The sequence below is a fragment of the Triturus cristatus genome, chromosome 9 (genome assembly GCF_964204655.1).
Source record: "Triturus cristatus chromosome 9, aTriCri1.1, whole genome shotgun sequence".
NCBI lineage: Eukaryota > Metazoa > Chordata > Amphibia > Caudata > Salamandridae > Triturus > Triturus cristatus.
Window position 1 is genome coordinate 234,378,135 of NC_140592.1, and position 16,098 is coordinate 234,394,232.

Consider the following 16,098-nt stretch of genomic DNA (forward strand, 5'->3'; position numbering starts at 1 on the left):
TTTCCTTTTCATTTTTTAAGAGTTGGCAGTGGTCCTTGGGGACCGCTTCCCGTTTGTAAATGGGTTACTACCTACTTGAAGTAGGTGGTAAAATGCTAATGTTTTGCGACCGCATTTCAGTCGCAAAGCATTCCTACTTACCGCTGCGATTTGATATTAGGAAGGGACGCCCCTTCCTATTACCGAATCAGTATGCGTTTGTTGAACAAAACTATTCCATATGCTCAGTCAGAGGGGCCTATTCACAAAGGTAAATTTACACGAGTAAATCTTCTACATTTGTAAGTTTACTCTTATACTTTTGAGTACCTTCACTACTTTAGGTTATCCACCATTTACAAGAGTAAAGTTTCTCAAATGTGTAGCTTTACAAGTCTCCACCCATGAATGAGGGAGGGTGGAGCCATACTTTTCACATGTAGGCAGGGGTCTCCCTATGGCGAAGTATATGGAAAATTATGACAGTTCATTAGCTGGTAACATGTAACTTCGAATTAGTTAGAATTACCCTGTCATGCTAACGCTTACTATCAACCAGTACTTCACAGCAGCACATTAGGTGAAACTTTGCAACTTCCCATCAGCCAGTAGTATGCATTCTTGCATCAGCCCACTTAGACTGCTTTACGCATTGCCTATTAGCTGCTTCTGAGCCAGCATCAACGTCCACGAGAGACCCCAAGGTTTTAGAAATGAGAGAGAGACTCTATTTGTTATAAAACGTTAAATCAATGTATTTTCATTTCAGCTTTTCTCCTTTCTTCCCATGCCACCAACTGTGCTCTGAGGATAGCTAAATAAAATATTATTTGGGGAGTCCTTAGAGACTTCTGATGTGAGAATGTACCTCACATTTGTTCTGCTTATGGTCCAAACCTAAATATTCATAACAGATATAATATCAAGCTGATTAGAGAAAGCTTCCTTGGTTGCTAGTAATCCTATTTTGAAACCTTTTCCCAGGTGGGCAGTAAAACATTCTGACTGTCTCTTTTTATGGCCCAATGGTGTAAAGAGGAATTTCTATGTGCAATCCCTTTCTGTGCCTACAGACAACATTTTATATCTGTTATGAGTGGTTCATTTCTCTGAGTCACATGCTCCACTAGGAACAAGCACTGCCAAAGGCAGTAGGTCTCACTGACGTGAGGTAACTGCTTTGTCATTGTTTTTTCCATGTTATACTGCAGTGGGGTGTCTGTGCAGCATGGCTGACAGTTAAAAAAAAGGTGCCATGATGCATCAAGCCCTTTTTTTGTATCGCTGGCAGGAGGGCAAGGTGAGAGGCATCATAAGGAAGGGCATTCAACGTGGAGGGACTCTGAAAGGAAACCGAGGTTGTGGGGGAAAAAGTGATATGACCAGCCAGCAGTGTCTGCGTCACAGTGCTTTTTTGTTCTGACAGGTGGGTTGGGGCAAGCAACGACAACCAAGTGAGTTACAGCGGGTGTGGGGGCAAGCAATGACAATGAGGAAGGGTGAATGAGTGGAGGGAGCACAGGTAATGGGTCAAAGAAAAAAATGGTATGAGAGAGGGTGTGTGAGGGGGGAACAATGATGTACAGAACGAGGAAGGAACGGCAGGTGAATGGGGCAAGAAACAACAATGGAAGGAGGAAGGAAGGGTGGTTGAGAGGTGCAAGTAACAACATAAGGAGATGGCGGGTGGGTGGAGGCAACCAATTTCAACAGGAGGCACGGTGGGTGAGTAGGGTCAAGGAAAACAGCATAAGGAGCAAGTGGGGGCCAGCTCTGATGAACTGAAGGAGAGAAGGCAGGTGAGTGGGCAAGCAATGACAAACAGAAGGAGTGAGGGCAGCCGAGAGTAAGCAACAGCGAATGCAAGGAGAGAGGGCAGCTGAGAGCAATCAAAAAACGAGAGAGGGAGGGTGGGAGGCACTCAGAGGAGAGAGAAGCACACTAGGGAGCCAGCTGAAAAAGATGCACTCTAGTAGATTGCTAAACACAAAGAAAAAATAGTGCCTAATACATGAGCAGTGGGAGGATACAAGTAAGGCATCCATACTCCAGGGGAGGGACAAACACACAAAGAGGAAAGAAGCCTACAGCATCTGGTCAATTAGAAACAAGCACATGAGAGTGATGAGTAAGCCAACCAATAGTAGGCAATGGTCAGTCTAAGCCCACTGATAGAAACCACAAGGTTTCACAGCTCATGCGCTATCTAGGTGAAACCTGAAACGGCATGTTGATTGTGAGTTTTCTGTAGTTTACCATAGTTTTATTATGGGGAACAAAGACAGTTACCATAAGTTAGATTTTTCATTTGCTGCCTGATTCATTATACAAAGCAAACAGAAAGAGATGATGTACGGAGCACTGAAACTTTTCAGACACTCACCCCAAGTCACAGATCTGGGTTAAATCCATCATCCTTCTTTATCTCACTTCACCACCCCAGTTCAGACCCAGCCATGGGTCCCTTGCTCACTTTGCCACTGGATTCAAGCTAGCCTGGGTCTGAACTGGGATAGCGAAGTCAGCTAAAGCGCAATAATGGATTCAACCCAGATCTGTGACTGTAGGTGAGTGTCTGAAAAGTTTCAGCGCTCTGTGCATCATCTCCTTGTGTTTTGCTTTGTTGGCCCTAAGTTGGCAGGGTATGCCCAGACGTGGGTCCCTTGAAACTGGTCTCAGAATGCTTGTTTCCAGTCCAGGGAAGACCTGGCTTGGCATTTTCGGCTGGACTGTTCCCATGAGGAACAGGTTCAAGACTGATTTGCATATGGCTGGGCCTGAACTGGAGTGGCGAAGAGAGCTAAAGAACGATGATGGATTCAACCCAGATCTGTGACTGGAGGTGACTGTCTGAAATGTTTCAGCGCTCCATCCATCAGCTCCTTGTGTGTTCATTCATTACACAAACATCTGTGGCCTGAGTCGTACAAACTAATGTGAAATATACACTTGTTGGTTTACTCTTATGCTTGAATATACTCACTGCTGTTTGTTTAAATCTAACATAAACATCTAAACGTGAGTAGATATGCTTGCAAATCTTAAACTCTGAGAAAACAGAGATTTTGTTTTGGGCACTGACAGCTACCCTGATGCCCACAACTGTGGGCCCTTGGAGCTTGGCCACCCCTCTCCTTCCTGCAGCAGTGGTAAGAAACCTTGGGGTCAAATTTGACTCCAGTCTATCAGTTGAACCTCAGGTCAGATGTGTTTCTGCCAGCTGATTTTTTACACTGAAATCAGTGAGGAAAATATTCCACTTGATCCTAGAAGAGTGTGGGAAACCGTTAATCTGTGCTCTGATGACTTCAAAACTGGACTATGCAAATAGCTTGTACATTGGTTTACCATTCTGCCTGCTTCATCGCGTGCAGATTAGTAAGAATCCGGCAGCTCGGCTGATTTTGACGTTACCTGCTCATGTCCCAATCTCAGCCCACATGCGCAGTCTTCACTGGCTGCCTATGGCCAGCTGTATAAAATTCAAAGCCTTAACACTCGTCTGTTGAGCTGGAGAGCATAAAGGCCCTGGTTACTTGAGAATAAGACTCCTCCCCTCCCATCAGGCAAGAACACTTTGATCTAATGTAACAATTCTGTGTCCTGAGGATTAGCAAGGCTAGAAGAGGCGGTCACGCTTTCTCTTATTTAACCACTAAACTTTGGAACTCACTGCCTCAAATCCTCTGTCTTGCTCACTCTAAATCAGTTTTCCGTACACTACTGAAAACATATCTGTTTGATAATTAGGCTCCCTGTATTGTCCTGACTTATTCTTTCAGTGCACTTTACAACCACTAGCACTGTGACGCCTTTTCGGAGGCGGCTGGGCGCTTTATAAATCCTATTGTATTGTTAAAGCATGTTTTCTGAATGGAAAAAGTGGCTTTACACTCATAAAAGTGCTATCTGTGCATGTAAACTAAACTTACAGTTGCAGATAACTCTGAGACTGGGCCCACCAACATCTTGCTAAAAAGGTTTGGGCACAGATTTCTTTCAAAGCAAAAACCTTCAAGAACATCCTTGGAACCTATGTAATTGAAAGATACTGTAAAAACACCTGGGGCTGGAAGATTCCTAAGTAAGGTCGGCCATCAAAAGAAATAAATGAAAATAAATTCTTCTTACATTATTTTGGCATGAACAGCTGCATTCAGATCATTCCAAGAGAACTTCCTCATTATTCCCAACAACTCATGCGAGAGCTCTGTTGCAAAAATCTCATGATACTCCAGCTCTAAGCTCTTAAAATGTCCTTCAGGGGAAATGGTCTGTGTTGCTTTCATCACCTTAACCAAGCTGTACAAAGAGCTGTACAAAAAAGCATTGTAATAATGTATAGGCACTTTCTACTAAAAGAAATGGGCTGACCGGCCTTCCATTAAGCCCGCCCATCCTCCACTTAGGTTAACTGAAGGCCTCTGTATATCTGTGAGGCAGCCATGTTAGTTGTCAATGCTGGCAAATGGGCGGGTCCACAATAAGGGGTGGAAATCTCAGGGGCCTATCACGGTATCATTGTGGATGAAGTCACTGGGCTTAAAGTGAATATTCTATGCCACTGGGTTTAACCTGAATATTTTGCAGTGTTGTTGGCTGGAGTATGGGTGTTGTCAAATTGAGAGAGAGTTACACTCCTGGAGCAGCTTGAGACAAAAGGGAGGACTAATGTAGACCAATAGATTTCAATTTTGAAGTTGTCCATTGTCCTTTTTCTCGCAGGAGGAGCAAAGGGTCACACATGAGAGGAATCCACTGGGATTTAGACAGTAAACAGTCTTTTTAAGTTCCTGATATCATGGCGATGGGCCTGTGCCTCGATGCGACTGACCCCCGTCCTCAGTGACCTAATTAGGTTTATTTTCCGGCTTAGACTATAATATACAAAGAACATTGTAGTCCAGTTAATCCTTATTAAGATTATATCCTATTTGTTTTATTCCACTCAATTCCAGCGAGAAGTCCTGAGCTTAGTATTGGTCTGCGCAGTACAGGCCTTCACACCAAAAAACAAAATTTTTGGTGTGAAGATGTATTTTTACAAACAGGCGGAACGTCAATGGGCAGTTTGATAGCTACCAGCCTAGCAAATCTCTATGCCCATTCTTTTACAAGTGAGACCACATTTACAAATACCAACCCCTACTGCAAGACCATTATTTTTTGTTAAACATTTATCAATAAAATTCACATTTGGACTGGGAACAAACTAGATGTGGAGAAATTATACACTAGATATATGTTCAGACAGAGCTTTTTTAAATTCACCATAACAATGGAGAAACAATGGAGAAACGATGTGCCTTTTATGGGTATAGAAGCAAAGAATGGAGATTTGGCTACCAAAGTGAGTTTGGACCATCAACATCCAAGATCCTCGTGAGAAAATGGCTACTGTGGCCAGTTCGTGAGAGAACTGCGCCCTTTTAATCAAGGCGCAAGGAAGGGGAAATGCTTTCATTTTTCCTTCAATTTCCGACTTTGCATGCGTGCTGCACTTTGCAGTGTGCATACAAAGAGGGTAAAGCTTTCCCTCGTGTCTATGAATAGTATTTTACAAACAGGAAGTGTACCCTTCCTATACAAAACCTATGCTAGACTCACATACGCGCACCCTAGCGCTTTGGCACTAAGGTGGTGCGTGGCGCACGACAGCTATAATCAGCTCCGGTGGCGCAAAGGAAAGGGGAGGAGAGAGTCATATCTTTGAAAATATGGCGCTCTTCTGCTCCTTCCCTTTCACACAACGCAGCGCAGACTCGTGGGAGGCTGCTCTGCCTTGCATGGAGATTTGGTACATCTCCCCCTCTGTTTCTTGATGAGATGTAGAAGCATCCCCTGTGCTCTTCACCACACTGGCACACACACATTCCACGCATTAATCTCTCATTGTGCAGACAGAAAGCAGCCTTCTGTGTCCTGTGATTCCCCACCATGCAGTAACTTAGTCCTTGGTTGTAATTATGAATGGAGCCTCAGTAGTTCAATTAGGCAGCTTTGCTATGTTGATCACTTTAATACACCACATATCTGTCTTGGCGAAGAAAGCACTCAACAAATGTTGTAACATGTCTCTTATCACCTCTTCCTCAGTGGCTTAATGCCTGGAGTTGGTGCATAGTCAGATCATAATGAGCAAGTCAAGATCTGTAAATCAAAACAGCAAGTCGATCATGTCTAAAGATTCCACCCATCTCGTCCATCAGTGGACACCGTAATAATTTATTCAGTATTATGTTTCCACGTCCTAGCCTATCCGAGTTCATGCTATTTTCAAAATCTCTCATTGCAGATCTTTTTATGTCACTTTCCCTGTCATATTCCAGACAAATAACCCATAAAAATGCTATTTGATAACATGAAATTGAAAGTTTTATTTATTGGAGCAAAGGGGTGGATTAGGATTCGATCATCTGAAATGGACTAGCCTTGGGGTGATGCATTTCAGGACTGAGTTGACTTGGAAGGGTAATGTGTTGGCTAAATGCTGGACTTGTAAACTATGCTTCACGGGAGGACTAAGGTGTAGTGGAAGCGCTGTGTGTGGGTCTCAGTGAAGCAACTGGTGATATTGCTGCAGGTCAGGACTGAGTCACACTAGTGGACAACTTCCCAGGCCCCAGTACAGGAATAGCAGGGATGATGTGAGTCCAGTTAGCAGTTAATTGACAGAGCTGTGTGCTGATGGTAGTTCAGGAATAACAAAGAAAATAGGTGACGTTTGAAGAAGAAATGACAGACATTTCTGTGGGTCTCAATCCAAGAGCACTGGCTGTTGCTGCAGGACATGAATGATGTACATTGGCAGAGCTGTGTATTGGCCCTAGTAATGGAATAACAAAAAGTCAGAATAGAGGTGCATTGTTTGAGCTGTGAAAACTAAACTTAGCTTTGGACTCAATATTTGGAATACAGGAGGTGCTGCAGATAAAATTGTATATGCACTGGAACAGCAGGGTGTGGGTCCAGGCCATGGGACTCAATACGTTTCTGCCTGGACTGCTGAGGAATGGTGCTCTGAGGCTTAGTGTGGGATAAACCTGTGTGAATATTGCTTGTGTGTGTCTCCTTGTGTGTGTTTCACCTACATCTGCAGGTGTGTGTGCGTGCATCATGAAGCTGCCTGTAGGTGGTTAAATGTTTGCGTGTGTGGAGATGCACATATATGTGTGTGTGTTTTGTGTTATCATGTGCCGGGATCTGTACATGCCTGCCTCTGTCTATATGTGCCTCATGGGACAACAACCAAGGATATGGAGCCGGTAGGCAGAGCTGTACCGGTCTCATGGCTAACTCTTCCCTAATATAATCATCATTGCTTTACAGATATGATACCACCACATAATTGCTTTTATTACCAAGCAGGAGCATTACAGATAACTCTACCGGAGAGGGAAATCATGTGTTCGACTTGGCTCTGTCTAAAAGAATAATTTAAAATGCAAGGTATGCTCCTGGTCTGGGAGGTATGTGGTACTAAGGCATTCCAGGAACAGTTTATGTAGGAAGAAGGAATCATCCATCCATTGTCTCTCTCTCTGCTCTTTTTATCTCTTGCTTTCTCTCTCCCTCTCTCTTGAACTGTACTTAGGGCATAATTAAGACTTTGGCGGTGTGGGAGTGGGCCGCCATGCCACTGACTCGCTCCCACCCGCCAGATTACGAGTTTCCTCATGGTCTGGTGGGTGGTGCTCTGGCGTTCCCACAAGGTTCAGTTGTAAGGCCTATAAGTGAGCCGCCTTAGAACTGCAGCACTGAGGGAGTGTCAGCGCCCGTTCCTGCAGAGCATGGACTGTGCAGTCCATGCCGTGCAGGAAAAGGGGTGCATACACACTGTAGGGCCCACTTACTTCCTGACCGCCACACTTTTAGTGGCAGGGTCACTGCCATGAAAAGTGTGGAGGTCTGGAAAGTCGCAATATGTTTGGCAGTACCGCAGCAGCACCAACAGCATATTGTTGCCCCATACTGCTGCCGCGCCACCGCCGAGGGATCGTGGATCCCTGGCAGTTGTGGTGGTCTCATGGTGATCCAAGCACCAAAGTTGTAATACGGCGGTCAGACCTCCACCCCAGTGCCACCTTGAGTTTGGCTGTCCGCGAACTGCCAAACTCAAAATCAGGGCCTGAGTCTCCTGTGCCGGCAGCAGTTAATCTGGGGGATCTGGAGAAAGTGACAGACAGACACAAGTAAAGTCCTTGGCTTTCAAAAAAACACTCCAATAGCTCCAGCCTATGGGAAAATGCCCGGTGGAATAAAAGGCATTGTCCGGCCATAAATTACCTTTCACCTACGGAAGCAAGAATCCTTACAACACACTGACTATGGTGAAGCAACAAGATCAGAAACTTTTCTTTGAAACTTTCAGTAGAAAGGAGAGACTCTGTAAATAATACATGCATGAAAACTACAACTACAAAGGAACAGTTTAAAGTCATTTTATGAGTGAATTGTTTGTTGTGCACGAGACTAATTCCAAATATCACGAACTACTTTGAGATACAGAGGTACCCTTGACAGTTTCAAACTTTATCATCAAGTTTGAATTCTGATAAAATTGTGTATTACCTATATTTATGTTACACAAATGAGACGCCGTCCTAACAAAATGGGTTAAGCATATCAAAATATCATCAAGTTAAATACAAGACAAACATGGATTATCTATGTAACATCATTGACAAACGTCTGAACTTTTGCTTGTTCGCTAGAAACGCGAAATGAGACAAAGCCTCATTCTTTCATTTATTTTACCACATGTTTTATAACTAATATTCTTCCCAGAAAACAAACTTGGCAGAAGAAGTCCCAAATCATTTATCATTCTGGAACAGAGCAGTGAATGACCTGAATCTGGTGTTCATGCTTGTGGTTTTTGGAGAGAGCCATTCATAGCCATATACTAAACACCATAAAATTCTAAGCTAGTGACAAAGGACTCATCTTGATGAATGTGTCATGTTGATTACTGACAAAACTATTAAACAGAGTTCATTTAGTCGTTTACTCTCATGCATTGTCACGCAAAGTATTCAGTAAACGAGTCTGAAAAGGACCTTTTTGCTTTTCAAGAATAACGCTATCCAGTATTTTCTAATATTAATACATTTTCTCTTAGGATGATTCACTTTGAATTGGCATCTAATACATATATGTCTCAAGGGTAAAGCTAGTTAACTATTTTTTATAGACATACTTCATTTTCTTACTGTCAATGTGTCTACTTTTTAGTTTTTACAGTTAATAAGAATTGAGACAAAAATTTAAATCATTAGGCACAGCAAACTGCAATTTTGAAGGACAGCAGTAATAACATTTAGTAGAATTTTGTCTTTGATTTCCTAGTGGTTGCCTGTTACTCAAATAGAAGAAGATCCTTCCTGCTGACAAACAACAGACATTAAAGGACTGCTTGTAAAGAATTGAAAAGGCCTGTGTTTTGACAAAGGTTGTGGCATTAAATGATTGCAATAGATCGTAAATTCTACAACCTTAACAGACTTCAATGGACATCAAACACTCTATATCACTGCTCTAGCACAACCAATAGGCATCTGAATAGTGATCATTTACTTAAAGTAATGATGATGGTAGATGATTAGGGTAAAATGTATGAGGAAATAAATCATGCACATTTTAATATTTTGGATATTCTGTGCATTGCCTAATTATTAGGCGGAAAATTGCATGATTTTTGCATAGCTTCAATGTGAACAAGAAGTAGAAATGAACTACATGCATCTCATATCTATCGATAATCTACATCGTAGAGGACTTTAAAATTTAACTTTCAGAGCTATAAGTATAAAACATATACATGCTTGGCTGTTGAACAAAGATAGAAGTGTAACAAAGTTATATCTGTAAATTGTCTGCCCTAATGAATTATTAATTCGTGCAAGAATTAATTAACTTTTAAAAATAAATTGTTGAAGGTTCCCAAAATGTGATACCCTTTCGAAGTTTCGATTTTGTGGACAAGCCTTTGATATTCAAGTCCAAGATTCTATTTCAAGATGTTTGACCTCAATTAATGGAAAATGGGGTTGGGTGATTATATGGGGGGATAATAAGGGAAGGAGATTACAGAGCAAGATGAAGACTATGGAACTCTTATAAAGATACTCAAGAAGCAAAATTCACTCGACTTTTGGGTTTGCTTGAATATACAAGCTTCTTTTTCAGTCACGTTAGGCCACATTAGCAGTTTATCTGAGTGGTATTTACACAGGTAATACTGCTAAGAGCAACTAAGAGATTCCCACCGTCTCCGGGCCTAGAATGATCAGGTCCACAACTCCGTCCATGATAATTCTGGACCCCGGTCACACCAGACTCCGACAACTGCAAGGATCTGCAGGTGCTTGAGAAACCTGCTGCACTCGGCCTGCAACTGCATACTTGAATATGGGGGAGCAGAAAATCACCCCCAGCTGAAAGTAAAACCTCTGTGATTCTGCCTCCTTCACGACCCTGAAACACAACTGAGATAAACATCCCCACACATAGTTTCTTCACCTACACCAAGCAGTTTATTTCAACAGCCTGGCCACAGTAGCTAAAATCAATAGCTGTTTTTTATGCCCTGAGTGCAGAATACTCAAAGAAAATTCATGAAACATCGAAAAAGTGGGTCATGGTTCTAAAAAACTTTGAGAACCACTGGCCTACACTACACTGAGTTTATTCAAAGGATCACCGTTTTTCCCTCTACAACTTCTCATCTAGCCATAATTTTCCTGCAGTGTGGACACATAAAGGGGCCGATTCCGATGTTCTTTTAAAGGAATCCTTGTTTCTGACTGAATTGTACACACTTTCCAATGCCTGGAAACTAGTAGGGCTGTCCAAATCGGTTCTGAAAGGCATTGGAACATTAGGACAGGGCCCGTCTTTCGGAGCCGAATCGTACAGCTCTATGGACTTGTTTTCCAAGTGAGTAAGTACGATGACCGATTCGGACAGCCGTTCTGAATTGGTTTCTCCAGAACAGATCGGCTGCCAGAATCTGTCTTTGGGGGCCCATAGCAGGCCCCCCTTCACCAAGGACCTTCCAAATCGGGCCCGTGGGGTAACCAAGGGACCCCCCTTTCCAACCATGCACATTGTGGCAGGCACCATGGGATGCCCTCCACAGGGTGCAATGTTTCTCCAACCACCCCTTTCTTCAATGGGAGCCTGTGTTCTCGTTCGGAACACAGGCTCCCATTAAAGTCAATTGGAGTCTGACCGAATGGTATCTGTAAGCAACTGGATACATCCAAATCGCTCGACTGGATTCCCCCGATCCGAGTTGTCCGGAAAGCATTCAGGAACCTATTTGGTAGCAATACTTTCTGAACAACATCAGAATCGACCCCTTTGTGTAAATGCTCTACTGCATTTCTGGGAACTAATAGTAATTCACAAAGAATGGATTTGTTGGCTACTCCAGTATACTCACTAGGATGGAATACTTAAAAGTATAGAAAGTTTGGGTAGTAGCCACTGCAAATGTTTGAGGGATCAGGTTTTCCAGGGGTCAGATGATCTTTGTGGCAAAATGGCAAGTGCTTTAATTGTATGTGAGAAAATGATCCAATCACAAGCGTAGCATAATGATATGCAGGGTAATTAGTAAATTACATGTTAAAAGAGTGTCCAATGTGAGGTGTCCACAGTTTGCTGTTTCCTCCCCATGTTGCTAATATGGAGCCTTCACACAGTGCTCTTCTTAGGGGCTAATGCAAATACGTACCTTAAGAAGTGTAGCCTTTTAATGTGCACCCATTTCTGCCCATTATGACACACATGGGGTACTCTAGCACTGCCTCCTGGGGGTACCCTTTTTCGCCGTCTAATCTTGTGTTTACCTACAACCAGCCCTGTTCATCTGCCAAGGTGGTTGATTTTATCATTTATTAAATGCTCATTCCTTTCACTTTCCACACTGCATTCAGTTGCCTTCTTTTAGATTCACCATAACTCCAGTCTCCTATATATTACTTATATTTAAAAAGAAAAATAGGAAATATTTCACATCTCCCAGAGAAGCTTCTAAGCCTTTATAAAATAATTTGATTCATGAAAATCTGAGGAACAAAATCACTGAACAGAAAAAACATGGAAATTGGGGTGGCCCAATGTTAGCCTCGTGAATGTTTTTTAATGAGTTTTAAATAAATTTTTCAATTAATCCGCTGACTGCTTATCTGTCTATCTAATTTCTAATTGCATTCCTCTGATCAGTAAATGTATGGGCCAACTTTACATTTATCATATTAAATAACTAGAAAGACTCGGTTGGACTAATTTGTAGCATTATTTGTTTCTACAGTTGTGATGTCTGAAAACATAATTTCTGCGTCGGCTTCCACCACATTTTAATTAATTTATGTTTGATAAAAAAGTGTCACTTACTTTCTGATGCTCTGTAGCAAGACATAAAGGGTCTGCGTTCTCATTTAGAATTAATCCAGTGTTTATAATGAAAATAAAGCATAGACTCAAGCATCTTTTGGTTGCCAGGTTAGCAGGAAAGGGCGAGGTTGTTCTCAATACTTTATGATTGAGTGTATTCTGGCAACCAGTCACAATAAATGTGTCAGACAGAATTAGGAACTTGCTTTTTTGGTTCGACTATTATCAGAGAAGGAAACGGTGTTGCAGCACAATGCATTTTTACCTGGGAGGCTGCTAGTTCACTTCCAGACTTCATGAACTGCCTTCCTGAACCTGAATGCCAAATATGGAGACCCAAGAAACAAAAGCTTGCATTCAAGAACAGCAATGTTAAGAGATGGAAAAATGAAACATGGCACTGCATTTCATGAAAAATGTATCATGAATGCAATATGTATCCTGATATGTCAAAAGAGCGCCCGAGTCTGTATTCGTCAGTGCACTAAGGGCCACACACAGCCTGGATCCCACATTTACTGTAAATTCCCAAACTACTCAGAGGCAGAAAATAAATATGAGCCAAGGCCTGTCTGTGAAAGGCATCAGACATTGCACCCCAAACAAATAACCAAGAAAGAAATGTCTGTTACTTTGTTATGTGGCCTGGTCATAATAGGCCCTACTCTCTGCCTGCCACAGTGCCACTCATCTATCTCTAATCTGTAGAAAATGTGAACCATGTATTCAGATGTACACTGTTTTAACAATACATTTGTGCTATGGTGTGATTAAGAGTAGCATTAGGAAATCACAATGTTGTGCTGTTGTTTTGGGATCATGTTTTTTAACATTTAGTTCCCAATCATAAATCCATTTAAGGTTTTTTGTTTATATAAAACCCTCAATGCACTTGCCTCAAAGCACCTTGAGGATTATGAGGGTTACATAGGAGAGGGAGCTGGTCAGCGGTGCAGTAAAGGTGCCTTAGGCTTTAAGGCAAGCATGGAGAATGGGGCCCTTAGTTTTGGTCGTAAAAGACAGCCAACTGAGGCTGCCATGTGAGGTATGCACCACTTTACAAAAATGTTACCCCAAAAAAATAATTAAGATGCAGTGGATCCTTACACTCGTCAGACAGGTGTTTTACTTCTGACGGCTGAGCCCCCTGTGATTGCACAGCAGTCAAAAGCTATAGAGATGAAGCTGCAACACATTACAAATGCCCATCAGAACTGGGGGAGGTGGGGTGTTGAGGCCCCTTTCAGCAATTCTTCAGGTTGGCCATTCATGCTTTTCAAGTGAAGAGCATTATCAAGAAAAGAGTATAAGAAAGTGAGGGGCATATTATCAAGGAGGGCGTTCAAATTATCGCCGCTTTAGCGGCAAAAAACTGCCGCTAAAACGGCGATAATGGGCTTGATAATATGCCCTTGAGAATTCCCATAGAAGCCCATGTTCACACCAGAACATGGGCTTCTATTGGAATTCTCAAGGGCATATTATCAAGCCCATTATCGCCGCTTTAGTGGCAGTTTTCTGTGGCGAAAGTGGCGATAATTTTAACGCCGTTTCTTGATAGTATGCCCCTTAGAGGTCTCCGGCTGTACGTTTGTGGATTGCATTTTTAGTTAGTGAACCTTACATAGTACAAAATGCAGTTTGTGAATCAGCTCAATAGTGTCTTCAATTTAACCCTTTGCTTGATTGCAAGATGAACAGATAGGGGGACAATGGGCTATGGACATCTGAGATCCCCTTCTGTGTATATTTTAGTTCATGTATTTTAACTTCAGGAGATGACTCCCCACAGCCCTTAAAGAGAATGATTCCCTTAAATGTGGACAGAGTATACTGAGCACATCGACATTGATAAGCTGTTTCTTGTCTGGTGTGAGGTGTTCACATTGTCAGTGACATCAATTAACTAAAATTACAGGCATGTCAGCGGGAACAATACACATGCTTTGACCCTAATAGCATCCCAGTAAGTGATGTCACATATCCCTTGACCTCCTCTGGTGACCCATTTGTTTTCTTTTTACTATTATAATAATTTGGGTAGTGGCACTACTAGAGTAGTCTTTTACGTACTCTTCCATGCCTCTGTGAATCAGTACTGAAACACCCCACTCCCTATTAGCAAACGTGCAAACAAAAAACAGTTCTTTCCTATTTATACTAATTGTAAAGACCTATTCACTGAATAGTTCCATTTTATTTTTTGGGGCACATTTTTTATCATCATCTTACCAACAAAGGACAACACCAAAGCTATATCAGTATTTGCACCAAGAGGCTTTCAATTGTATTGCCATTTTAGATGTTTTGGGCCAATTCACAAAGGCATGCAAGAGTGTGTAAAAGAGTATCACAAGACTACCCCATTAGTGCTCCAAAATCCCTCTGTGAATAGACCCCAAAACTGAATCTTGTCAAAAGTCAGTGATTGGTAGGAGAGAAAAGAAATCAAATCTGGCAAAAATATCAAAGCGAAAGGCGTACATTCTTTTAAATGATCAGTAGTCTAATTGGTGAAATCATATAGGTGCAGCATGTTCAACAAAGATTGCAAGGATGAAACTAAGAGTAGTAATTGCATGCAGTTATGTCCACCTATGCCCAACTTTCCAGCTCTCCCACCCAGTCCGGTCCTTCCAATCCTACTCTGCACCTCCATTCCTTACTGCATACTCGCCCCACAGCCTCCTCAATTTACCACTCATTTCACAAGACTCCCACACCTAGGCCAAAATCCATGGTAGAGGAACAATGGGAGTCTGATTTTGACATCTCCTGGTCCAACTCTCTGTGGGACAAATTGTGGATCAAAATTCGTAAATCATCCAGGGCTGCTTCCCTCACACAAACCCTTTTTTTTTTATCTTTAACAGGCTTCTTTTCTCACCCCACATGTTAAATAAGAGGTTTCCTTCAACCCCTGACCTTTGTTGGTCTTGCTTGACACCCAAGGCTACTCTCTTTCACATGCTTTTTTCTTGCACTGCTGTGCACAACTTTTGGAAACAAGTTTGGGCTCAGATTAATGCCATTTTTCATACTGATTTTCCCTTTTCCTTTGTCAATATTTTTTTAGGGAGTCTCTCTCCCTGTTGGGCAGATCTTGATTTTAATGTGCAAATTGTTGACTTGCTGCTAGCTGTTGCATTCCAGCAAATTACTGTTAATTGGAAAAATGTTTCTAACATTTCTTTCAGAGCATGGTGGTACAATGTCTGTCATAATCACAGGCTAGATACTGTCTTTGTTTATCCCCTCAGCCTGGCTAAAAAACGACATGATCTTTGGCTTCCTGTGACCTTATACCTTGATATTTGTGGTAAGCGTTCATCTCATTTGCCTCCTTTTCAGCAGGAGGTCTCTAAACCTCCTTGATTGACCTTTTTGTTCCTTTGCATTTTTTATAATCCATTGTACTGCATATTATTTTTAGCATTACTTTCTGTTGCATAGCCTCAATTATTTGTTATTTCTTAATCTCATGTTTATTTCCACAGACATGTCGATTCTACCTTTCATATTGTTGTTATGTTTTTAGGTTTTTCTTATGTACCGACACCTTTATTCTTTAATAAAAATCTTTTTAACTTAAAAAACGAGTAGTAATTGCAACTCCTAACTGTACATAAATGTTGTGGTTGCACTAATCCTAACATTTATACTCACATCACTTTAACTCTAGCTCTTGTATTCTTATTTGTAATGGAAAAAGTGAAA

At 41.9% G+C, this 16,098-nt stretch overlaps 1 protein-coding gene across 2 annotated transcripts in view; it reads right to left on the reverse strand.

Annotated features, from left to right (window-relative positions):
* The window catches only part of FBLN2 (fibulin 2), a 630,642-nt gene that overhangs the window by 549,920 nt on the left and 64,624 nt on the right, over positions 1–16,098 (reverse strand). The window lies entirely within an intron of this gene.